The sequence below is a fragment of the Lutra lutra genome, chromosome 5, assembly GCF_902655055.1.
Source record: "Lutra lutra chromosome 5, mLutLut1.2, whole genome shotgun sequence".
NCBI lineage: Eukaryota > Metazoa > Chordata > Mammalia > Carnivora > Mustelidae > Lutra > Lutra lutra.
This window is the reverse complement of record NC_062282.1, coordinates 60393603-60419104: the sequence shown is the minus strand read 5'-3', so window position 1 is coordinate 60419104 and position 25502 is coordinate 60393603. Positions and strand designations below refer to the sequence as shown.

At 40.9% G+C, this 25502-nt stretch overlaps 2 protein-coding genes across 5 annotated transcripts in view; one reads left to right on the top strand and one right to left on the bottom strand.

Annotated features, from left to right (window-relative positions):
- Nucleotides 1-25502, bottom strand: part of DOCK2 (dedicator of cytokinesis 2) — a 411678-nt gene that overhangs the window by 162354 nt on the left and 223822 nt on the right. The gene's annotated exons all lie outside the window — the stretch shown is intronic.
- Nucleotides 1-25502, top strand: part of INSYN2B (inhibitory synaptic factor family member 2B) — a 115671-nt gene that overhangs the window by 67217 nt on the left and 22952 nt on the right. For 2 of the 4 annotated variants that reach the window (XM_047729408.1, XM_047729412.1), the window contains exon 1: nt 15221-15357. The exons of 1 other annotated variant lie outside the window; for it this stretch is intronic. The gene's annotated coding sequence lies outside the window, so the exon portion shown is untranslated. Of the gene's footprint in view, nt 1-15220; nt 15358-20010; nt 20185-21985; nt 22031-25502 lie in introns of those variants that run through there. One more of the 4 variants, XM_047729410.1, reaches the window with a different exon arrangement.

The following is a 25502-nucleotide window of genomic DNA, read 5'->3' as shown; positions in this document are numbered from 1 at the left end:
TCCTCCCGAATGCTTGTTATCTCTTCTCTTTTTTTATGATGGCCATGCTAACAGGTATGAGGTGGTATTTCCCTGGTTTTGATTTGCATTTCCCTGATTATTAGTGAGGATGAACACATTTTCATGCACCTGTTCGTTCTCTTTAGGTCTTCTTGAGAAAAATGCCTATTCAGTTCTGCCCATTTTTTAATCGGCTTATTGCTTTTGTTATTGTTGTTTGTTTTTTTGTTTTGCTTTGTTTTGTTATTGAGTTATATGGATTCCTTATACATTTTGGATATTAACCCTTTATCCGATATGTGGTTTGCAAATATTTCCCCCCATTTCACAGGTTGTCTTTTCATTCTGTTGATGATTTCCTTTGTGTGCAGAAGCTTTTGAGTTTGATGTGGTCCCACCGGTTATTTTTGCTTTTGGTGTCAGATCAAAAAAAAAAAAAAAAAAATCATTACTAAGATCAATGCCAAGAAGCTTATCCCCTTATGTTTTCTTCCAGTTTTATAGTTTCCGCTCTTGCATTCAACTCTAATCCATTTGAATTGATTTTTGTGGATAGTGTAAGATAGGGGTCCAGTTTCATTCTTTTGTCTATAGCTGTCCAGTTTTCCCAACACCATTTATTGAAGAAACTACCCTTTCCCCATTGCATATTCTTAACTTCTCTTTCATAAATTAATTGACTATATATGCATGGGATTATTTCTGGTATTTCCATTCTGTTCCGTTGATCTGTCTTTTTTTATGCCAATACCATACTGTTTCAATTATGGAATTGTAATGTACTTTGAAATCAAGGAGAAAGAGGCCACCCACTTTGTTTTTCTTTCACATAATTGCTTTGGCTATTTGGGGCATCTTGTGGTTCCATAAAAAATTTAGGATTTTTTTCTATTTCTGCAAAAAAAAAAAAAAAAGCCATTGGACTTTTGATAGAGAGTGCATTGAGGGGTGTCTGGGTTGCTCAGTGGGTTAAAGCCTCTGCCTTCCGCTCAGGTCATGATCCCAGGGTCCTGAGATCTAACCCCGAATTGGGCTCTCTGCTCAGCAGGGAGCCTGCTTCCTCCCGTTTCTCTCTGCCTGCCTCTCTGCCTGCTTGTAATCTCTGTCTGTCAAATAAATAAATAAAATCTTTAAAAAGAGAGAGAGAGAGAGAGATTGCATTGAATCCATAGATCACTTTGGGTAGTATGAACATTTTAACAATATTAATTCTTCTAATCCAAGAATATAGAATATATTTCCATTTACTTGTGTTGTTTTCAATTTCTTTCATCAATGTTTAGAGTTTCTAGTGTGCAGGTCTTTTACCTCCTTGGCTAAATTTATTCCAAAGTATTTTATTATTTTTGCCACTACAGTAAGTTGGATCACTTTCTTAATTTCTCTTTCTGATAGTTTGTTGTTGGCGTATAGAAATGCAACTGGTTTTTAAACAGTGATTTTGTCACCTGTAACTTTACTGAATGTGTTAATTAGTTCCAATAGGGCTTTTTTTTTGTGTGGGTTTTTTACAATTTTCTATGTAGAATATCGTATGATCTGCAAATAAAGACAATTTTACTTCTTCCTTTCTGATTTGCACGCCTTTTAATTATTTTTCTTGTCTGAGCAGTCTGGCTATGACATCTGGGACTATATTGAATAGAAGTGGGCATCCTTACCTTGTTCCTGAACTTAGAGGAAAACCTTTCAGTGTTTCACCTTTGAATATGATGTTAAATTTGGACATGTCAGTGGTCTTTATTATGTCGAAGTATGTTCCATCTATACCCAGTTTGTTGGGAGTTCTTAATCATGAAAATACGTTGAATTTTGTCAAGTGCTTTTTCTGCACTTATTGAGATGATTATATGATTTTTATCCTTCATTTTGTCACTTTAGTTTACCATGTTGTTTCATTGTGGATGTTGAACCACTCTTGCATCCCCAGAATAAATCCCCTTTGACCATGGTGTGTGATCTTCATCTGTGTATTGTTGGATTTGGTTTGTTAATATTTTGTTCAGGATTTTTGCATCTATGTTCATTAAGGATATTGGCCTATAGTTATTTTTTTTTTTCTTGTGGTATTCTTGCTGGGATTTGGTATCAGAACAATGCTGGTTTTATAAAATGAGTTTGGTTGTGTTCCCTCCTCTATTTTTTCGTGGAAGACTTTGAGAAGAATTGGTGTTAGTTTTTCTTTAAATGTTAAGTGGAATATACCCATTGCTTACTAGTAATTGGTTTGTTCAGAATTTCCTGTGTGTGTGTGTGTGTGAGAGAGAGAGAGAGAGAGAGAGAGAAAGAGAGAGTGAGAGAGAAATTCAGTCCTCGTAGGTTATACATTTTAGGAATTTATCCATTTCTTCTAGGGTGTCCAATTTATTGGTATATAATTATTTATAGTAGTCTTTTAAGACCCTTTGTATCTCTGTGGCTTCAGTTGTAATGTCTTCTCTTTTCATTTATAATTTTATTCATTTGAATCCTCTCTTTTTCTCTTGGTAAGTATAGTTAATGGTTATCTATTTTGTTCATCTTTTTAAAAAACCAGCTCTTAGTTTCATTGTCTTCTCAGAATCTATTTCATTTATTTTTTCTCTGATCTTTGTTATTTTCATCCTTCTGCTAACTTTGGGCTTAATTGTGTTTTTCTTTTTTTCCCTTGAGGTATACAGTCAAATTATTTATTTGAGGACTTTCTTTTTTCTTAATATCTGTTTTATTGCTATAAACTTCTTAGAACGGCTTTTGCTGCATCCCATAAAATATGGTATGTTGTGTTTCCATTTTCATTTGTCTCAAGAAAACTTCTGATTTCTCTTTTGAGCTATTGAAGTATATATATATATTATTATAGTAGAAGTATATTTATTAGAAGTATTATTATAGTAGAAGTATATATTTTATTTAATCTCCACATATTTGTGAATTTTCCAGTTTTCCCCTTGAGCTTGATTTCTAGTTTCATACCATTGTGGTTAGAAAAAAAATGCTTGATGTGATTTTTATCTTCTTTAATTTATTAAGACTTGTTTTGTGACCTAACGTAAAATCTATCCTGGATATTGTTTCATGCGCTCTTGAGAAGAATGCATGCCTGCTGCTATTAGATGGAGTTTTTCTGTATATGTCTGCTAGGTCCATCTGATCTAATGTGTAGTGTAAGCCCAATCATGTGTTCACATCGTAGTAAGTTACTTGTCTTTATGAGTAAGCAAAAGCACCCTCCAGGACCCATATATTTTGAGGAATTTCATTCCCCTTGCAGGTGGGAATTTATTTGCATTCCTTTCTCTAATCATTCTAACCTTAACTTATCTCATAACTTGGGACCACATTCAGAAGACCAAATGTCCTGATTTGAAAGTAAATTTTAAACATAGAATAGACGGAAGCATATTCTTAGAGCACATATGAGTATGTCTAAACATACATGAGGAGTCAGAGTTATATATGCAAATAGCACAAGAATGTGCTTATGTACTTTATTGATTTTCCACAGCTGTTAGAAATGCTTTAATAAATCTAGTTGCTATCAGTGGACCAGCTATAAAAATAAAGCCTGGCTTAAATTAAAGGTGAAGCTATTAACATTTGTCCTACAGCCTATAAGACTCTAGTGAATTCCTTTCCAGCATTAGTGAACTTGAACCTTAACTGAAATGGGACTGTAAAACCCACTGGGGTTTTTCTTGTTCGGTTGTTCATTAAAAGCTTTTCCTGGGAATGGCTTGATCTAAATTGTTCCATAGGTGCTTAGATGAAGACAGAGTAAGTAAGGATGTAAACACAACACATTAACAGAGATTGAGAATATTTTATAAAATACAAATGTCTCACAAAAAAATGCCTGTGTAAAAAGATGTTTAGTTATGGGGATAGAACAGTAGTAAGCACCAGGGCTCTTTGGTAGGGATACTAAACTGACGATCTATTGACATTCTGGTCTGGATGATTCTTCATTGTAGGAAGCTGTCCTATATATGGTAGGATGTTTAGAATATCTCTGGCCTCTATCTGCTAGATGCTAGTAGTAACCTTCTCCCCATTGTCACACCAAAAATGTCACCAGACTTTCTAAAATGTCTCCTGGGAGTCAAAATTGCCCCTGGATGAGAACCACTACTCTAGACAGAGTCAGACCACTTCATTTGCCCCTCTGCCATTTCCAGCTGTATGATTCTGAGCAAGGCTCTGACCTTTCTAAGCCTTAATTTCCTCATATGTAAAATAGGCACAATTGCACCTCAATTTGTACGTGGTTGTTTGCGAGGATTAAATAATGTATGTAAAGCATTTACCATAATGTCTGGCAAATAGTCTTTATTAAGCGGTAGTTACCATTATCATTAACTACTTTAACTTTTTAAAATGTTCCAGGCAAACAAGCCACAGACTCTAGCTCCTTCTCTGCATGAGCCCAGTTATCAGGCACTTCTACAAGAGAGGGAGAAATGGTCTTGCACTTCTTCCAACTGGAATTTCTCCCACATGCTGGATTCCTGGTCTAGGGGCTGCAGCCTGTGCCTCCCCAGGAGGAGGAGGAGGATGACTGGGATCCCTACTCGCTCCTTGGTGCTTCTCTGGCCAGGGGTATGACGACAGCAGAGGGGCACAGGAAGAACACAGGGATCTGGGGGTGCAGGCAGGGACCCCGGGCTAGGCAAGCAGGGAGGTGGTCGTTTGGTGGTCATTTGGCTGAAGGGCAGCCCTTATCCATTCATCTCTGGATGGATACCTGGCTTGTTTCCATACCTTGGCTATTGTAAGTCATGCTACAATAAGTGTAAGGGTGCATGTATCTTTTCAAAAAAAAAGAAGGAAAGAAAAGAGAAATGGCCAAAAGAATCTTACCAAGACCTCCCTCCTGGATGTATTGTTACTGCCCCCAGATGAAAGCAGGCTCTTTTCCTAATATAGGGCTTATTAATATGACCTGGACACCTTGATTTATCTTCAGTAGCCCAGAGAATAATGTAAATGGAATGTAAAGCCAAGTTGCCTGTCAGTAAGCAAAAAAGCCATTTCATTAGTGAACAAAACACCTCAATGGCCATCAGATGTGGATCCCAGATGCATTTCTAGCTACAGCTTTTGCTTCACATTGATTGACATTTCTAAAATCCCAATTTACATTTGTACATCTTTTCATCTACAGGCTCACAATAGATCATAAGCTCCATGAGGGCAATGACTCTGCTCTGTTTGCTGCTGCATTCCCAGTGACAAGGACAGTGCCTGGCTCAGAGAAGGATTCGATAGATACTTATTAAATGCTGGTATTTGCCTCTAAGCAGCATTTGTGTTCGTTCTCAGCACCACGATCATTGCCCTTCTATGCATTTCCAGCAGAAGGTTACTGGCTGGCAGTCTTTCTGCCTCAGCCCCTAAATCCCCTGTAGTCTTTACAGAGCTTAAATTTAAGATTGCTCCTAATTCATTTTGACAGTGAAGCAGGGAGGCTAGGAATATTTTGCCCCTGGCAGGGCGATTTGGTAGAAAACAATGAGCTTCGGTGACTAGCTAACCCCAGCTCTACACTTCCTAGGTGTGTGACCTTGGGCAGATTAAATCATTGCTTTAACACTCGGTTTCCTCCTCTATCAGAAATGGAGATAATAGTAGTACCCTAAAGTTTGTGGTGATAATTAAGACAAATGATCATTTGGTGGCTAATATTTATTGAATTCTGGCCATAAGCATATACTGCCTTGTGTAATCCTTTGAACATCATAGGAGTTAGCTCTACTATCATTCCTATTTTACATTTGAGGAAACTGCGGCTCTTCTCGCAAGCATTGAAGCCTGTTACTTGGTCTCAGAACTTTGACAGTCCAAATCTCTTTGCACAATGTCTGATATGTAGTAGACACTCTGTATTTATTGAGTGAATTAAAGAATTAGTGAAAAAAGGTCACATTTGGAACCACTTAGTAAGTCTCCGCGTGAGAAAAATATCCTCATATTCATTTGCAATTAGTACTCCATCCACTTCTAAACCTGCTAATATACTAAACACAGCATAAGAGAAAATGTTGATGGGTAAAATGGAATAGAGGTTTTCCCAAGACAACAGGCATATTAGATATAGTCAGGTTCAAGAGAATTGATTTTAGGGAATCAATCTGACTCCTGAAATGAATGGTTAAATATCCCCCTGTCAGTAAAAATTCTCTGGCTGCTATAGGTACCCTGAAGTATTCTCCCTTGGTTCAAGTCTGAAAAGCACAAAGGAGCCACATTGCAGCTGTGGCAAGCAAAGCACACAGGGATGGTTTGGAACTACTAGGTGTAGTTTTGCCAGCCAATTTGCTGGCCACCTCCTGGGTCCCCTCTACCACAGTATATGACATGACGCATCTGTCCAAGCCCTGCCCACACCTCTCTGTTTCCGCTTGATTCTGGATATCATACAAACCCATACACAGGGCCTGGTGAGTAAGTTGTGTTACCCTGGAAGGACTTCATTCCTTCATGACTGCTCCCAGCATGCTTTGTCCTGGGGAAGCCTGAAGCTATTTATACTTAGAACCCTGTTTTTAATTATTCTTGCAGAAAGGAGAACCTAGAGGTTACAAAGGGGCAGCTATCAGAGGTTTTTGGTTTGGCCCCCAATTTCTTTAAGAATTTAAATTAGTTACCAACAACAAAGTTGGGAAATTTAACACCAAATTCCGGTTTCTTTCAAAAAATCATTAGCTCTAATCATACTAGACCTGGATATCATTTGACAATGAGGGTTGCCTCTGAGTTGCAGCCGACCCCTTGATGGCATTTTTCTCACTGCCAATTTTCCCCCCAGCCTGCTTCACTCACCTAAGTTACTCTGAATGCATGTGGGTTTACATGCTTACTAAACCCACTGTAGAAAAAAAAAGAATGGTTTCTCATTTCACTGAATGCTCTCCACTGCCTCATCTAGTTCTGCCCACAGGTTAGTAAGAGGGTTAGGACTTGTATCTCCATTTTGTAAATGAGTAACTGAGGTTCGGTCAGAGAGTTTCGATGGCTTGCTCAGGAAGAGCAGGGATTCAAACTTAGGTCTCCCTGGTTCCAGAAGCCAGTTCCCTCCCTATAACTGAACTGCTTTGTTTGGGGAACAATCACAAAGGTGCCCCAGACCTCCGTCCAGACACTTCCACATGGAGACGGATCTTTGTTAGGAGTGATTTGGGGGGTAATTAACCCACAATTATCTCCATAAAGTGTTACTGTAGGGAATTCTGGTGCGGCTCATATAGTTAACGCTCAGTGAGCTGCGACCACCCATGGTGTCTGTGTCAGATGGTCACTGCCCATTTAAATGGTGGGGAGTCTTCCTAATTGACTGAGGAGCCCTTGCTAGAAGGAGGCCTCCATGAGACTAGAAAGGGATGTGCTGAGGGGGCTCATGAGGTTGCCAGCACACTAAAGGCCATGATCTCAGCTAGCCCTTCCCCTCCCCTCCCCACCCTTACAGGTTCTCCTCCTGCCCATCTGCGTCCCTCCCCCCCAGTGCCTGTTAATGAGAAGTTACCCAGAAATGAGACCTTGAAAGTGTGTTTGAATGCATTGGTAGACATCCCATCCACAGGTAGCTGAGTTAGAGGGAACAAGCAGCTCTTTAAAAAATGAAACACATCTCATCTACTTGGCAAGACCAATGTAAAAGGGAGGAAGGACAACTTCCATTAAGCCTCAGAGGGAAAACCCTCCTCAGAGCCAAACAAAACCACTTCCTGGGGCCCAGATCACCAGGCCTCTTGCCAGAGACTCCATCAACACATCACTTTAACCCCCAAAATGTACAAAGGATCCAGACTGCCCCAGAAAACATATTACCTTCTTCCCTCAAATCCATTGGAAACTTTTTCCTATATCTTTCCTTTCCTTTCCTTTCCTTTCCTTTCCTTTTTTTTCCTTTCCTTTCCTTTCCTTTCCTTTCCTTTTCTTGCTCATATTTACTTAGTTATTTGAAAGAGAGCATAAGTGGGAGGGCCAGAGGGAGAGGAGAGAGAATCTCAAGCAGACTCTGCACTGAGTGCAGAGTCCCACATGAGTATTGATCCAATGACCCTAAGATCACGACCTGAGCTGAAACCAAGAGTCAGATGCTTAACTGACTGCACCACCCAGGCACCCCACTGTGGGAAGCTTTTCACTGCCCTCAGAGTGAAGCCCAAACTCTTTGACTTAGGTGATAAAGCCCCCACCAGCCTTTTTCTATACTTACCTCTGTTCTCGTGCCTGTCCTGAATACTTCTACCCTCTGGTTCCTCCAAGAATCTGCTCCCTCCTAGTTCCATATTCAGAGGCCTTTGTATCTAGGGTTTCCTAAAGTGTTTCCCTTCCCCTTTGCCCACCCCCAAACCCTTCACCTAGTTAAGTCCTACTTATCTTCCATGCTCATACCTTCCTTTGAAGAAATACCTTTTCCATGGTATCTCACACTCAACCTACCACAAAAACATCAGGGATGCATGCCACTCCTGTGGATTCCTACAGCATGTGACTTCCTCGTGGTGGGTGATTATCACATTGAATATAAATCAACACTTTTCTTTTTTTTTAATTTAAATTTTACTTAGTTAACATACAATGCAATATTGGTTTCTGGAGTAGAACTCAGTGATTCATCACTTACATACAATTCCCACTGCTTTCATACCCACCACCCATCTAACCCATCCCCATCCACCTCCCTCCATCTACCCTTAGTTTGTTCTCTGTTGTTAAGAATATTTTATGGCTTGTTTCCCACTTTCCTTTTTTTCTTTTCCCCCTTCCCTTATGTTCATCTGTTTTCTGTCTTAAATTCCACATATGAGATCATGTGGTATTTGTCTTTCTCTGACTGACTTATTTCACTTAACATAATATACTCAAGATCCACCCACATTGTTGCAAATGCAAGATTTCATTGGATTATTACTCAGCCGTTAAAAAAACCCTTTTCTTTTATGACTCCTCACTAGCTTGTGAAACTCTGGAGGAGCATCTCAGCTCACTGCTGTATTCTCAGTACCCGTCCCATCTCCTACAGAAAAGGGTGCTTGGGAAGGATTTGAGGAAGGAATATATCCATGAGCAGGAACAACCCTTTATAGAGGGCTCTCCACTCTATAAAACACCCAGCACTACATTGAAAACCTTAGTTCCCAAGTGGTCCTATAGACCCTCAGGAGCATGTAGCCTATAGAGCAGTTAAGACTCAGTATTTCCTACTTTTCCAACCCAGATCAAGGCCTTCCCCACAATGGGCCTTCTACTCTTCCTGACTTAAACACATAGAAGCCAGCAGCATGAGCTCTGAGACAGATTTCTGATTCAAACTCTTGTACTATTTGCTGCTATGGGAGCCTAGGAAAGTCACTCAACCTCTCTGTACCTCAGCTTCCTAAAGTGGGACTCACTGTGTAGCTGTGAGGATTAAATGGAATCACATTTACAACCTTTAAAACAGAGCCTGATCTGTAGTGAGTGCTCAGTGATATTGAGTGATACTGGTTACTATCATGTCTTTTCACTCCTATGAGACTTCTTAGCAGTTCCTCAGCTCCTTTTGGAGGGAGCTAACACATGACTGGACTAATCTATTATTACTCTCCTGCACTTTCCTAGGTCTTTTTAGTATTTCTAAATACTAAAAAGAGTGTAGTGTAATCCCTGTGAGTAAAGATGTAGTCTCATCTCAATCATGGCTCCTCTAGTAATCTTGCATAGCGAGCTAGAGAACCAAGCAATTTGCTTGACTGGATGTCTGGGCGATCTTTCTCTTCCAAAGGGTGGTGCTTTAGATGGGATGGTGCACACCATTCATGTTCCACCCTGAGAGTAGGAGAAGACATCACTGCCCCCAGAGCCACAGGCTCCTACAAGATGGTCACCACATAGAAGAAGAAGGTGTGTTCCTTCTCAAAAGATGTAAGCCAGTGTGGTTACATCATAGCCCATGGCTGAGAGGATCCAGGAAAATCCCTTCAAGTGGGCCTGGAAAACCCTAGCTGAAGTCATCAGTCTAAAAGACTCAGAATATTGTTTTCCAACTCAAGTCAACTCCAATCAAATTAATTTCCTCACTCCACATCTTCCCCACTGCCCACCCCCCACCACCAATAACCCATCTACTAAGAAGTTTAGCCAAAATAATTTTTGAAATTTATCCAATTCACACCATCTTCATTATTATTATCCAGTCCGACCACTTCCAATTCTCACCCGGTTGACTATAATAGTCACATTGCTGTTGCCCTGGTTCTACTTTTGTCTTGATCCAACCCATTCTTCTTAGGATGACAACAAAAGTCATTTCAAAACACAAATGTGCTCCTGTCTCTCTGTCTCTGGGTGTCTCCCTCTCTTTCTCCCCTTCCTCCCAAATACACACCATTTAAAACTCTTAAAATCATCTTATTGCTTTCAAAATCAACCAAAAGACTTCACATGGCCTTCAGGACCAGACCAACCTTATTGCTCTTGTTTGTCCCTTTAGGGCCACTGTTGTCCTCATCTCTGGACTCCAGCTAGATTGGCCTTATTTAGCTGTTACAGAGGCCAATACCTCTTGCCTCAAGACTGGCATGAAGAGTACTCTTTTGCCTAGAGCACTCTCTTTGTATGCCTACCCCTTGATAATCCCTTGGTAATGCCCACCATCCCTCCTGAACTTTAATGTCACTTCTTCAGAAAGTACTTGCCTTACCCCTGATGGAAATTTGGTCTCCCTATTATTCTATCATAAGACCCCATTTTTTTTCTCATAACACTTTGCATAGTTTATAATTATCTATTCGTGATTAACTTATTTCATCATTCTAAGTATCAAAGCCATGTATAACTGTTAATTAAAGCTTCTAATTAGTAATAGTGAACCAAGAAGACAACATTCTTGAGATAACTACAGCCAAAACAGAAACACCCGATGTTTAAGTTTACTTCATAGATGTGCACTTTCCCTAAGCTCCAGAAGATCTGTTTGGCCTATAGAATCCTTCATACTTCCTGTCCACCAGTCTTCTTCTGATATTTGCCACTTGACTTTGCCCTCACTACAATAAACCAGTTCAGGTGAAAGGAACAACTTTCATTTCCCTATTTAAATTAGGCACATCCTCAAATCTGTGGCTTCCTTTTCTTCACATACTTGAATTCCTACTCATCCTTAAAGGAATGGCCCAGGTTCCCTTCCCCTGGGAAGAATTTCCTGACTACAGCAACAGGTTAGGCACCGTGAAGGTGGCTTTCCACCATAGCTTGACCTTGTTTAGTTAGAGCTTGCCTCGTACCATAATGTCTGTAACTTGCCCATTTCATCCTCTAGACTTGAGAACTTAAAAGGTATCCCTGATACCCAGCATGATGTTTGGCACACAGGGAACACACTGGGTGCTTGGTAGAAGTAAACTGGAAGAGAGAAGGGAGAAAGGGAGGAAGGGAGGGAAGGGAAAGGAAAGGAAAAACAGGTTTATGATTTCGAGGGCTGGGGAAAAAAAAGATAGGTAGTTTTTTGAGAATCCCATGAACTTAGTGGAAAGAGATGACATAAATTGAAAATCAATACCAATTATTATATGATTAGGGAAGAGATGCCTGATAACATTAATTAGTGCTGTAAGAGTCCAGATATTTTTTTTCTGGAAAACCTGATACAAAAAAAAAAAAAAAAAAAAAAAAAAAGAGTGAGGAATAAAATCTTTTAGAGTTAAAAAAAAAAGCACAATATGAACAGTAGGAAGACCCATTTGTTAGGCAGTCTTCATGTGTCAACAAGGAGTGGAAAGGAACATTGTGAGCCTCATCATTGATTGCAGTATCTTCCCGAACAAAATGTGATATGCAGAGAGGTCCATTTCCAGGACACTAATATCAAATAAAGCAATCTAAGCCAAGGGCCTTCCCAGACCTGTTCCAATCCTGAGTCTTCAAGTGGCTCTGCACAGCCCAGGACAAAAATTCATATTCTCCATTACTGATCTTTTGGCCCTGCTATTCTCAGATCCACTTGAGGAGGCTCTTTTCTGATACATAGGGAGACTGCAATCATTGATTTTGGTGCCGACTTGACATCCTATTTCTAGGTAGGCAGTAGGCAAGATATCCCTCCGTGGTCCCATTACAGCTTCTTCTGCAGGGAGAAAGCTGGGAATACTGGTCCCATTTATAGACAGTGAAATAGAAGGCTCAAGGCAGGATGCCAAGCACTTTCAGGATCGAAAGCCCTTGCTCTACCTAATGAGCCATACTCTCTGGGCATCCTTAAGGGAAGAAGAAGCCATCATTCAATTTGATTTAGTTCAGCTCATCAGTCACTTTGCCATCAACGTTCTCATTGGTCACATTTACTGAGTTCGTACTAAGCGCCTGGCACTATGTCTCATTATCTCTTTTAATCCATACATATCAGCCATTTGAGATAGGTCCCATTTCCTTGCCACTTTGTATTTTACATATTAGGAAACCAAGGCTCAGAGAGTATATACCATTCATCTAAACCAGATTTAAACCCAGGTTTTCCTGTCTCTATATCCCATATCCTTAACCCCTGGGTGCTGCTACTGAAACCACCATTCTATCACCTTGTTTCTTCCCATTTGCCTCTGTGGTTGCTTAAATTTTCCTTCTGGTCATCTGACTTGCCGCTGTATAAAATTATAGAGATTGGCAAACATTGTGCCCACAACCTGTTCATGTAAATAAGATGTATTGGAATACCAACATGCACATTTATTTATGTATTATTATCTATGGGTGTTTTCATGCTACAATGGCAGACCTGAATAGTTGTATCAGAGACCATCAAAAACTACAAATATTGACTATCTGACTCTTGATAGAAATAGTTTGCCAATCCCTGATATGCTAAGCAACCACTATGCTAAAAGCTTAACTTTTATTTTCTTGTTTAACTTATACTACAATTGTGTGTGTGTGTGTGACTTTGTGTGTGACTTTGTGTGTAGGGGGTACTCAGATCAATCCTATTTTACAAATAAGGAAATGGAGTCTTGAAAACCTCAGAGCCAGTAAATGATGGAGCCACAATTCAAACCCAGGCAGTCAGGCTCTAGAACACATGCTCCTAACTATAAGCTAAAGATGTCTGTTATGGGGCAAGCTCTCCATTGGAACTGCTCATATGATGCTGAACAAAATATGGCACTGCCCAAAGGAGCTCTGCTGAGGATGAGAGGACAGCAGCACAGGTGATGAGTACCTTGATGGAAGAGAGCTGGGTTGGGGCTGTGGGATCCTGGGGGATATACACTTGCTTGTGCTGATTGCAACTGGGACACACAGAGGAGGTTGGTGGCAGGTAATATAGTCACTTACAATGAGGAGAGAGTTGCCTCAAATCTACTGACAATTGCTTGGCCAATTGATTTTCTAATAGTCTTTATCTTAAACAGTAATTTAAAAAAGTGACTTGGTAGCCAGACTATCTGTTGATTTCTAAGTGAGTAGCTTAGTAGGGAATGGTTTTGTTGGAGTCATTAATCCACATTCAAGGGAGACAAGCTCATCTCTCTTTTTGAAAATCTGTTCCCATCTTCTGTAAACTTGGAGAATATGAAAGAAAGGGTTTCAGGAGTCATTGCTATGCTCCCTGACAATGCAGTGAGCCTTCCGGCATAGTCCTGAAGGGTGGCCATCTAGACAACATTTGCATGGACAGAAACCTTACGGGTCACTTGACTGTGCTGTTGGATTACTTGAGTTTGGGTGAATTTATGTCTTTAGCTGAAACTCAACTTATATTCTTGAGATATTCCACCATGGAATTCTGGTTCTGTTTTCAGAAACACTGCAGAACAATGCTACTCCCCACTTCATGTGGTAGTGAAGTGTTCAAAGGGAACATCATGTTTCTTCCAACCATTTCTTTATTGGGGGGTTAAAGAGCTCACATTCCTTCAACCATTTTTACTATGATACTTTTTCCAAATCTCATTATAATTCTCTTTTCTTACGGAGTTGAAACATGAAATCTTGGATTTGCAAAAAAAATCAAACCAAATATTCTTATGATAAGACCTTCTTAGAGCTGAAGTTTCTAGTGATGATATTATATATTTCCTAGCACTAAATCATGAAAATGGCCTTATTGGATTTCCCTTTCTGCCGTGGGTTACTAGGAAACTCACAGCAATGTTTATGCTTGATTTTCTCCTCTTTCCTAATTTGATTTTTGTCTCCTATCTCCTGTCAATTGCTATTGCTTTCAGTTTTATTGTATCTATTTTTTATGTAAACTATTTCATATATCCACCTCTATTTTATCAATCAATTCTCTCACCCACTATGTGCAGCAGCTTTGCTGGTTCCCACACTTTGATAATAATGATGATAATGATTCCAATAGTAATGATACTAGTACTGATAAAAGGAGCCCACATTTATTAAGTGCCTCTGGACAGACAGTCACTTTTCTGAATGCTTTACGAGTGTGACTTCATTAAAACCTTACAGTCATCCTATGAAGTAATATTATTAGCCACATATTATAGATAGGGAAACTAAAGCACAGAGAGGTTAAGTAATTTACCCTACATTATAGATTCAGAAAATAGCAGCGCCAGTTTGAAACCTAGACAGTCTGTCTTCAAAATTCATGTCCTTGTCCACTGTGCTATCCTAACTAAATTATCAGACCACTTCAAGCCATTCCACATCAACTCTGGGCCCAAAATTTCTGGATCTCATCCTAGGGAATACTGATGTGGGCTTTGAGGAGTTGCTCACCACTGGCCCCAGTAACAGTGGTTTCTGGCTCCTTCATTGTCTGTCTGTATGCTCTGGGTACTCCCTCCAATCCTGTGCCACTGTCCAGCAACACAGCACTGGGATACAGATGGACAGCCCCAAGCATTGGCCGAGCTGGGATCATGGAGGGTGGCCAGGCTCTGGCTTGAGACCACATCATTTATATAAAGGTCCATGTCCAGGCAAGACAAGGGTGAGGTAGGACAATCAGGGAACAATGCATAGGCTGGAAAACAGGAGAAAAGGGAGATAGGAAGCCAAGAAGTCTGCTGGCTGATCCTTACTATACCTATTATGTGCCAGATATTTAATTCCATAAGCCAGTTATTCTTCTCATTCTGAAAGAAGGAAACGGAGTTCACAGAGATTAGGTGACTTCTTCTAGGTCATTCAGCAGGGTAGGTATAAACATGGGAATAACTCTTTGTGGGAAAAGATCTCACTAAAGAAATATAAGTATTCCATTTCAGAATACGGAATGTTACCCCTACTCCTAGGGGCTGTGGTTAGAGTTGAGAATCTGGAGCGAGGGCCAGACCCGCAGTGGCTGGGGTCTGAGGGATGTGAAGTGCACTGGGGGACTCAAAGAGGGCAATGCTCCTCTCGGCACAAGAGGAGGCTGCTTCTGTCCAGGTTAGGCATTGTGGGAGGGACTTGGTTTAGTACAGATGTCAAAGAGTGACATCTTAAAGAGAGCCCTCAGGAAAGGGGTGCATGTACTCAGCTCAGTGCCTTTCTCCATTCTCCACCCTGGAGGGTGACCGGGGGGGCAGCGAGCTGGGCTGGGTGTAGGCTGGACTGCTGCCAGAAGATAATGCCTGCTCTCTGTGCATATGTCCTTGCTGTTGCAAGAAGAAAAGGAGGGAAGGAAAGTGTAATGAAAGGAAGAGAAAGAAAGAAGAAAGATGGAGGAAGAGAGAAGATATTGAAACATGAGGTTTTATGCTTTTGTGATTTGTCCAATATCAGTGTGTCAAAGGAAGTCCTTTCTCTTAGGCAAATGCCATGGCCCCGTCAAGTGAAAGGCAATGAAATGTGTCCTCACTGGCCTGTGATTTGCATGGGAGGCAGACAGGGCTTCACAATTACCCCAGCAGAAAGCATATGGGAAGGCCAGAAAGCGACACTGGCTTTAGCAATAATCTGAGGTCCCTATAACAGAGGACCAGGAAGGAGTCAGAAGGAAATGTACAACAAAAAGCCACAGAGAGCTTCTTAGTCCCTTGAGAAAAACCAGTCTCACAAAGAACAACAATAAAACAGAAGAGAAATTTGATAGCATTTTCCCCTTAAAGTTTCATTTTTATTAATTCCATCCTTAACGCTACTTGAAATTTGCCACAGTCCGCAGCAGAGACTTTCATGTCCTGGAATTTTGTGCTATCTCTGTGTGACCTGGGGCCCAACGCATAGTCATAGTCATGGTAAGAATAAGAACAGTGGTGGCCATTGCTTATTGAGCACCTACTAGGTGCCACACATGATACTGGCTGGGCACACCATTTGCTCACCTCAGAAATAGAGGGTGGGCTCTGTAATAGCTTTGAAGTCCTCTGCTTCTGCAACTACTGGCTGCCACTGAGCTCTCAGTTCATCTGTGATTAGATCAGACCATAAACTTTCCCCCCCTTCCCTTCTCCTTGTTAAAATTCTGCAGTGTAGGCAGGGATCCAGAAGTGGAAAAGCCTTCATTGCAGTTGACTGCCAACGCTTTGCAGTACCATAGTGGATGGAGCACTGCAGAGTCCAGGTCTTGACAATTATCCTTGGTGGGTGTGTAGTATATGTGTATATATCAGAGGTGGGGTCCCTGGCAAGCCCAGGCTGTAGGCTGCTTCTGCTAGCCCTCACTCAAGGCAGCTCTGGTTGTCACTCAATTTCTTCCAGGCACCAGGGAAGCTCCCTGATCAAATAAAGGTTTGAGGTCTTTGGGTACTGCCAGACCACACTCATCTTGGTCAAATCTTTCCTTCTACAGTTTCCTCATCTGCAAAATGGAAGTGATAATGCCTGGTCTTGGCAGAACTTGTTGTAAGGCCAAAATTGGCTGGTAAATCTGAAAACACTGTGAAAACATTAGCATTGGTACTAAAGAGTGTGGAAAGGTCACTGGAGCCATTCTTATTTTAGTCTAAGTACAAGCATTTTAATCAACCAAATGTGTTGGATGAGTTTACACAGGAACATAAATCTTTTTGGAATGGGAAGAGTTTTCCAATTTATTTGTAACAGCTGTAGATAACCTACAGGATGAAATTGCTGAATTTAATCTCAGACTATAAGAGGGTAACAGAGTTCCCAGCTGCCACAGAACCAAAGAAGGTGCTACTAATGGAGAAGGAGTTTCTTGCCTTTCACTGCCACTAGATCATCGCCCCCCACTACTGAAATAGGAAGTGTCAAAGTCTCAACATTGAAAAAGAACCTAGAAGTGACCTGAGTCAACTATACCCTATGAATGAATCTGTTTATAGGAATGCAAATCAATGGTCTATTTGTTGGCTTTTCTGGCTTTGAGCTGATAAAGGAGGTGAGGCATAATCACTCAACCCTGAACCCCCACTCCCTGCTGACATATAGAGTTATTCCTCTAATGATAAGTCCAAAAGGGTCCAGATTCTCCCATATGTTTGAGCAGGCAGTTTTCCCAGTGTCTGGTCCCAGGAAGAATAAGTCAAATTCTTCAAAGTCAACAGAGTATAACCTGAAAAGTGGTAGAAAATGTCCCCAGTGATATAGAGAAATAGAAATGCAGGGAGAGATATCAGAAAAATGTTCTGGAAATGCTGAGTAAAATATGGAGATGTATCAGGTTATTGCTCTTTCCTCTATGAGAAAAATCTGGACAAACTGTCCAGCACTTGCATCTAATTATAGTAAAATTTCACCCTAGAGAAAGCAAGCTGGACAGGATCTTTCAGAAGTAACAGCAGAAGCACCCAGTGTTCTAGCCAGGGGGATATATGGCCAAAGAACTATCACTGCAAGGGCAGATAACCTAAGATTTGTAGGAGACGCAATTCCAAGAGATGCTGAGTTCCCATCCTTGACAGTGAACAGCCATAGGAATGAGTCGCTGACCCACACGTGCTCACTAAAGAGGCAGGAGAGAAGAAAGCAAAAGAAGGGGCTGATGGGGAAGAAAAGAAAGGGAGAAGCGACAAGAATGAGGAGGAAAAAGTGTGATATAGAAGACAAGAGAGGTGGCAGGGCAAAGAGAGCTGGGGGAGGAGATGAGGAGAGAAATCGGGAGAGAGGGGAGGAGTAAACAGAAGAGGAGAAGGAGGGAAGACAGAAGAAGGGATTAAAGGAGTGAGGAGAAAGAACAGAGGAGGAAGGTTTCTGCTGGATTTGTAACATTTTCTCTCTGAAGCTAAGTGTGGGTTCACATTGTTTGTTTCGTTCACTATACTCTCCTCTATGCTGTTTTGCATGCCTGTATCATTTTATAATTTTCTAGAAAAGAAAGAGGAGGAAGAGACTAAGAATAAAGAGGAGGTAAAAAAGAGATGGCAATACTATCTTCTCTGCTTTCTTTGACAAATGGAATCAGAGGGTTGGAGAGGTACAAAATAATAGCATTAGTGGCTTCTCCATCCATGTGAGAGGTCTTTGGGATCATAACTCTGGTTTTGTCCACTACACCTGATTCCAAACGAGCACCTGAATCTTAACTAGATGGAAGCTATGGTCCCTCTATCGTTCTCACTGCTGCATTGGAAGATCAGAGCCTCCAGATTTGGCACCCAATTCCATTTCTCCTTCAACTCAGTGTGTCACCTAAACAATTCAACTCATGTTACCTGAGCTCTTGCTCTGTGCCAGAAAACATGCTGGGGACTAGGATGCAAACCAGTGACCCTTTTCTTCTTGAAGAGTTTTTGGGTAGAGGAGAACTGCTCTAAGCACTGGTTTTCCCATCTGTAGAATGAGGGGGTTTGCTTCAGTCATTTTCAACATGGGCTTGCTTGAGCCCTAGGATTCCAGGGTGTGACTCAGAATGAATGGAGGAGCACTGCAACCCCCTTCCCTAGAACAGCTTAGCTTTATTCTGTCTCAGATATCAGGATTGGGCTTAAGTTGGATTTAGAAATATGATTTCACTGCTAAAGAAGATCTGAAAACCATTGAATTAAATGGTCCTTAAGGTCAAAAGTTTAAAGTTTTTTGTTCTATTTGTAAGGTTGAATGATTCCTTGAAGACTCTAATGATAAGAATTCATTTGTTCATTCATTCAGCAAATGCTTATTGAGGTTCTCCATAAATGCAAACAAAGACACAATCAACAAATACATAAAGAAGCTAAAAAATAGGGTACTGGCGGGGCGCCTGGGTGGCTCAGTGGGTTAAGCCGCTGCCTTCGGCTCAGGTCATGATCCCAGGTCCTGGGTTCGAGCCCCACATCGGGCTTTCTGCTCAGCAGGGAGCCTGCTTCCTCCTCTCTCTCTGCCTGCCTCTCTGCTTACTTGTGATTTCTCTCTGTCAAATAAATAAATAAAATCTTTGAAAAAAAAATAGGGTACTGGCCACAGAGGACACAAAGGATGGAGAAGAGGTTATGGAGGGCACCCTGGAGAGGACACTCTTGGAGCTGAGACATCATCATCAGTTAGAGACCCACTTTGAAAAGATCTGGGAGAAGGGTAGTCCAGACAAAATGAACAGCCAGTGCAAAGGCTAGACGATGAAAATGAATCCTACATGTCCAGGACTGGGGGATCCAGGTCATAGAAGGCAACGGTGAAAGTGATATGACATGAGATGGAGTCAGGAAGGTAGTCAAGGCCAGGTGATGTAGGTTCTTTCAGATTTTGTAAAGAGCTTGGACCTTCCTCTAAATTCAGTAAGATATCTTTGGGGAGTTTCAGAAAGGGCTCTGATGTGATCTGATTAAATTTCATAAAGATCATTCTGGCTGCTGTGTGGTGGGTGGATGGTAAAGGGGGCAAAACGGAGACCTCTCTTTGGTGGTGCGGATGATAGATAATGGAGACGCAGGTATAAATAGCAGAAATTGTGAGAAAAGGTCAAACATGGCACATTGAGAAATGAGAAAAAGGTTTCATGATCACTACATATCCAATACCTTTCTAGACTCTAAATATATGAGTTTTGATCTTAACCTTGCTTTTTGGTGTCTAATTCTGCCCCCAAGTACACCTATGCTTAGTAATTCCAGAAGGCAAAAAGAAAGCCAATTCCCTTTGGCTTCTTGACCATTTGGGGAAAGTGTAGACTCAGACAGACCCCCAAAATTTACCAGCTCTCTTTTCCTTACTGAGAAGCCTGCTGGGGTATTTTTCATTTGGAAGGACAAACAAAGGCGTGGACTACAACATTAACTCTTCAATCTCAGACGGACAAGCAGTAATACTTGCCAACAGATCTGACCAAGCAGTTAACTGAATTTAAATGGAAGGGAATCAAAACTTGAATGCGAAGAACCACAAGATCCAGTGGTGAGTGATCAGTAATTATTTCTTAAGTGTCTCCCCCAAAATCTTGGCCTCATACTTTGCAGAATATAAAAGGACTATGAGACATATTACTTCCTTTTAAGAATGTACCCTTCAGCTGGAGGAAAATAACCAATACATAAAATAGATATCTGGCTGGCCAAATGGAGTGGGCAGTTGGAGGTCGGGGGTCTCCACTATTGCCCCAAGCTGGCATCAGAGGATTTTGGGTTCTAGTTCCACCTCTGTGACTTAGGACAAATCATCTAACTCTTCTGGAACTGATTCCTCTTCCTTAAAACATGGGTAATGATTCCCAACCTTCCTAGCGGGGATTATGTGGGATTTGAAAATGCTTTGTAAGTGGTAAAGTGTGGTATAAACAGTAAGAGTTATTATTACTGACTCTAAGTACAGAAGGTGAAAGGAGATGGCAACATGTCAGCCGCTAGAGCCTTTTCTGAAAAACAAAAATCTAATCAAGCACCTCCTGCTCAAAAACCACCCATACTCCCCATTGCCTAAAGCCGGGGTTGGAAAACTATGTCCCGCCCCTCAGGCCAATTCTGTTCCACTGCCAGTCTTATAAAAGAAGTTTTACTGGAATACAGTTATAGCCATTGTGGGCATATTGTCTGCGACAGCTTTCCTGCCATAATGTCTGATGAGCAGTTGCAACAGAGACTGTATGGCCAGGAAAGCTGCAAACATTTACTATCTGGCCCTTTAGAGAGAGGAAAAAAAAAAAAAGACAACAACAACAAAAAAAAACCTGCTGACTCCTAGAGGATAAAGTTTAACCCTGTTTAAAATGTAAAGTCCCTTGATACTTGAAGCAGGATCTGAAAATATAAAAGGAATCAAATATCTTCCTCCAAGTCATCCCCAACTCTGTACACCATTTTTGTAGCATTTCCAAGGGACTCGTTCCACATGAGGCAACATTATCAGGGATCTCCTTAGTACTAAATGGGAATCAAGTGTTAACTTTTTTTTATAATCTCTACAATGTTTATCATAGTCCCCGGGTCATAACGTGTCCTCAGTAAAGTATAACCAAATTCAATCTGAGTCATAAATAGAACAAATATAGTACCCTAAAGGGCAGACAGAGAACTACTCATGATATATCATTGATAACATATCATTAAAAGGGAAAGCAATTTGTAAGTGAATTAATTAATTTGCTCCTAATTAATTAGTTGTACAAATATTTATTCCATGACAACAGCTATTCCATGCCATAGAACCTAAGGTAAATTAGGTAATATGGGATTATATTTATTGCTTGACAAGAAGGAAACACCTGTTCTGTGTCAAGCTGGAGATAAAGAGGAGGGTTCAGAGTGGACTATGACCACCTTCTGATCTCAGGGAGCCTGTAGTTGAGTTGGGGAAGCTGAAGGCCAACGGATAGTCACTACACAGGGAGATGAGTGCAATGCCAAAGTGGTACAGAAAGCATAGAGGTGGCAGGGCAATGGATAGGATTGCTGGGAATATTATTATTGCACATTTCCTCCCGTGTATTTACCTTCAGTTTACTCTCCCAAGGAAAAGTAAGTGAGCCAAGGCCCACTCATATGTACCCCATGGTCTTCAGTTGGGATCTATCTGAAGAGCTAATATTAACTATGCTGACTGTTTTATATAGATAATCTCATTTAATCCTCACAACAACTCTGCGTGGTTTTACAAAGGCCAAGTCACTTGTTCCAGGCTAACAATCAGAAAATGGAAGATTCTAGCTCAAGTCTATCATCAGCTAAAGCCTAGCTTTTTTTTTCTTTGCCCTTTATTGTAGAGCCTAATTACATGGCAGAGAAGAGGACTGGGAGTCTATTCTAGAGTAAGTCTGAAGTTTCTGATCTACACAGATAGTACTAAATCTTTCTGTGCCTATTAAATGGGCACTTATTTTGCAAGGACTACCCACAGGCATGGCTGGAACATAAATAGTCAGTGTGTGTTCAGTACGTAAATAGTCAAGGGAGGAAAGAATAAAGTGTTGCAAAGATCAGCAATAACTCCTAGCCACTGGGTGTGCACCAGATTACTGAAACTATCTCTGGGGAGTGATTCTGGACTCCAGACAAGACATTAATTAAGCCCTAACCACTGAGGGCTAGGGAACTCCCTATCAATTAATGGCCACTGGGAGTCTATGAGACCTGAGGCCTATAGAGGGTCATTCCCTTTAGCCAGGTATACTCTCTGGGACATATCTGTGCAAAGGTCTCGATGGGTACTGGGGGCAGAAGAATTGGATATATAACTCTTCATTTTTTAAAAGTGGAAATTTTTATATTTGCTAAGCTTCCTAGGTTATGTCTAGGACACAGCAGTCTCTACATTGACTTAATTATTCAAATTGTCACTTTCAACTTTTCATTCCAAATGTAACATAAACCAATAGACACATGGAAAAATGCCCAATCTTAAATAAATTTCATTATGAGAATAGTGAGATACGATTCTTCCCCAGTTTGGCAGTAATGAAAAAAATCACCTGAAATTTACCAAACACAGCGACAGAGAGACTCTGGTTAAAAAGGCCTTCTCATGTAGTAATAGTGGGGTACATGGCACTAGAACTTGCTGGAAGGAAGAGCGGTAATATCAATAAGAAAAAATATATGGGTACTTTGACCCCCTAATTCTTGTTCTAGGAATTTATTCCAAGGAAATAATTCCAAGGTTCACATACTTTTAAAAAGTTATTTACAGCATTAATAAAACCAACTACTTTGAAACAACCTAAATATTAAATATTTATAAAAAATACTATTAAATACTATTCAAATAGGTCATGGTTAACCAACCAGATAACCAGACAGCAGAGTCCTATTAGCCTACCTAAAAGAATGGTGTGAATCTACTTGCCATAACATGGAACTTTCTCCATGTTGTTCAGGCAAACAAACCGACAAAAAAGGCTTCTATAAACCTGCATGTGTATGTAAGAGGCACGGAATGGATGTTGCAGATGTTACCAGCAAGTTGCCTAGAATGAACATCATCAAATTGGTGGTACAGAGTGGCTCTTTCTGGGTGGTGAGATTTCAGGTGCTTTTTTTTCTTCCTTTTTAAAATTATCTACATTATTTGAATTTTTACACAATGACTATGTAATATGCTTGAAAATGGAAAATGAATGGTTTTTAAAGATCAAGTGCAAACATCTCAAGGGTATATAAATTTTCTGGAGAAAAGGCAGGGCTAAACCAGAATAATGGCAGACTTTCAGAAGAAAAATGTGGAGGGATTTTGAAACTGTCTGACAGCTTTACACAAGAAGCTTCATCCTTCCCCAGTCCTGGAGGAGTCAGGAAAGGCCAGTGGTTTGGAGCCCAGGCTCCAAGGTCAGTCCTTAGGTTCGAATATTAGCTCTGTCATTTACTAGGTGAGTGATGGGGCAAATTACTTAACCTCTTGTGTCTCAGTGTCCTCATTTATAAAATAATAGCAGATAAAAGCAGATAGCACCTGCTTCTAGGATTCTGGTAAGGGTTAAGGACTAAATGAAAGATACCTACACAATGTCTGGCACATCACCAATGTTCAGTAAACATTAGCTCTTATGAAAACCAGCTTCACACAATTGTAGCCTAAGTGAGTTAAGTTATCCAGAATGAAGTGCTAATATTCATCCAGAATGAATAGTTAGGGAGAGTAAGGCAGTAGTGGACAATTAGGCAAAAAAATCCACAAAAGTAGATATCAAAATATCTAGGTTCTGCAGCATAAACATTCAGTGTATGAGCTGTGTGGTTTCAGGCAGGTGACTTAACCTGACAAGTCTTAACTGCTCATTCTGCAGAATGGGGATCATACACAGAAGGCCATTTTAAGGAATAAATGTCAATAACACAGTGAATGGTTATAATAAGTTTTAAGTACATATTTGGAACCATTAATAACGATAATTATTATCTACTATGAGATTCAGTAGTGAGCTCCCTGTCACTACAAGTAACCAAGTAGGCTTACTTACTGCATGAAGAGGATGATGCAGACAGGACTTAGTCAAATAATGAAGGGACAGACAACTGGATTTTTCCAGACCTAAAAATTCTGCAGTCTTTGATAAACATAAAATTGATTGTGAAAGTGGAGTTGTTCAGGACTGTCCTACAGAGTGGTGTGGGAGCCCATCACTGGCAGGGCTAACTCCCCAGAGAGCTATGCGGTGCTGCAGTTCTCAGAAACCAACCCCACTCTTTCAGGGAGGTGAGGCAAGTGTGAGATGGCTGCCCCAAACTCTGTCCATTCTGTCCCAAGAGTGGCTCTGCCTGCTCTGGAAAAGCTGTGGAGAGTTGTTCTGGTACCCAAAACAAGGAAATCTGGCTGCAGATGAGGATGACAGTGTTCAGAGCAATAATGAACCCATACTGACTGATTACTGCATGCTGATCTTCGCACTGAGAGATTTGCATAAATGTCTCATTGACTTCTCCCATTAAACCCGTGTATCTGTGAGTATCTATGCTATGAGCATCATCTGCATTTTACAGATTAAAAAAAAAAATGAGGCTCAGAGAGGATAAGTATTACCCCCAAACCCTTTAGCCACGAGGGGACAAGGGTTTTAACTCAGGTCTAAGGTACATTCAGAATGTGAGGAGTAATTGTAAGGCTCCTGACAACTTGATAACTCATTTGCATTACAGATGGGTCGTATTCCCTTTCAGACCGGCCACTCAACTGCCCCAGCCTCACAGGCTTAGTTGGTCTTTCTCAAGGTAGCTGGGAGCCCAAAAAACCGAAATTGCCATGGGCATTATCTAATAATTCCTGGCTGGAATTATCTCCAGCCGATTATCTCCAAGATAATCCCAGTACTTAGCACTTTTATTTTCCTTTAAAATCCTTTAGTCAACCCAGGTGTCATTCACACTTACCTAGTCCGGCACTGTGGGATCCATTGGACTTCTAGAAATCAGGTTTTCTTTACCATGGCAAGTGCAGGGGACAGTCCCCTGTACCTCTCCAGACCTGCACACATCTTCAAACTCTGTTCTCAAATCACTGGTATAACCTGCCTCACAACGCAGGCAGATCCCAAGGGGACAAATTCAAAACATTGTGGGGAAGAACGTAGGCTTTGGAATCACAGACTCCCAGGTTCACATCTTGGCTCCTTCACGGAGTACTTACCCTCCCTGAACCTCAGCTTCCTCATCAGTCCAAGAAGGATTCGATACACACAGCTGTGTTGTAAGGATTAGTGAGATAATGCAATGTTGGAAAGGGGCGGGGTGCTCACTTAGGGTGCACATATACTAAAATTGGAAAGGCAATGGGGTGTAGAAGTTAAGAGC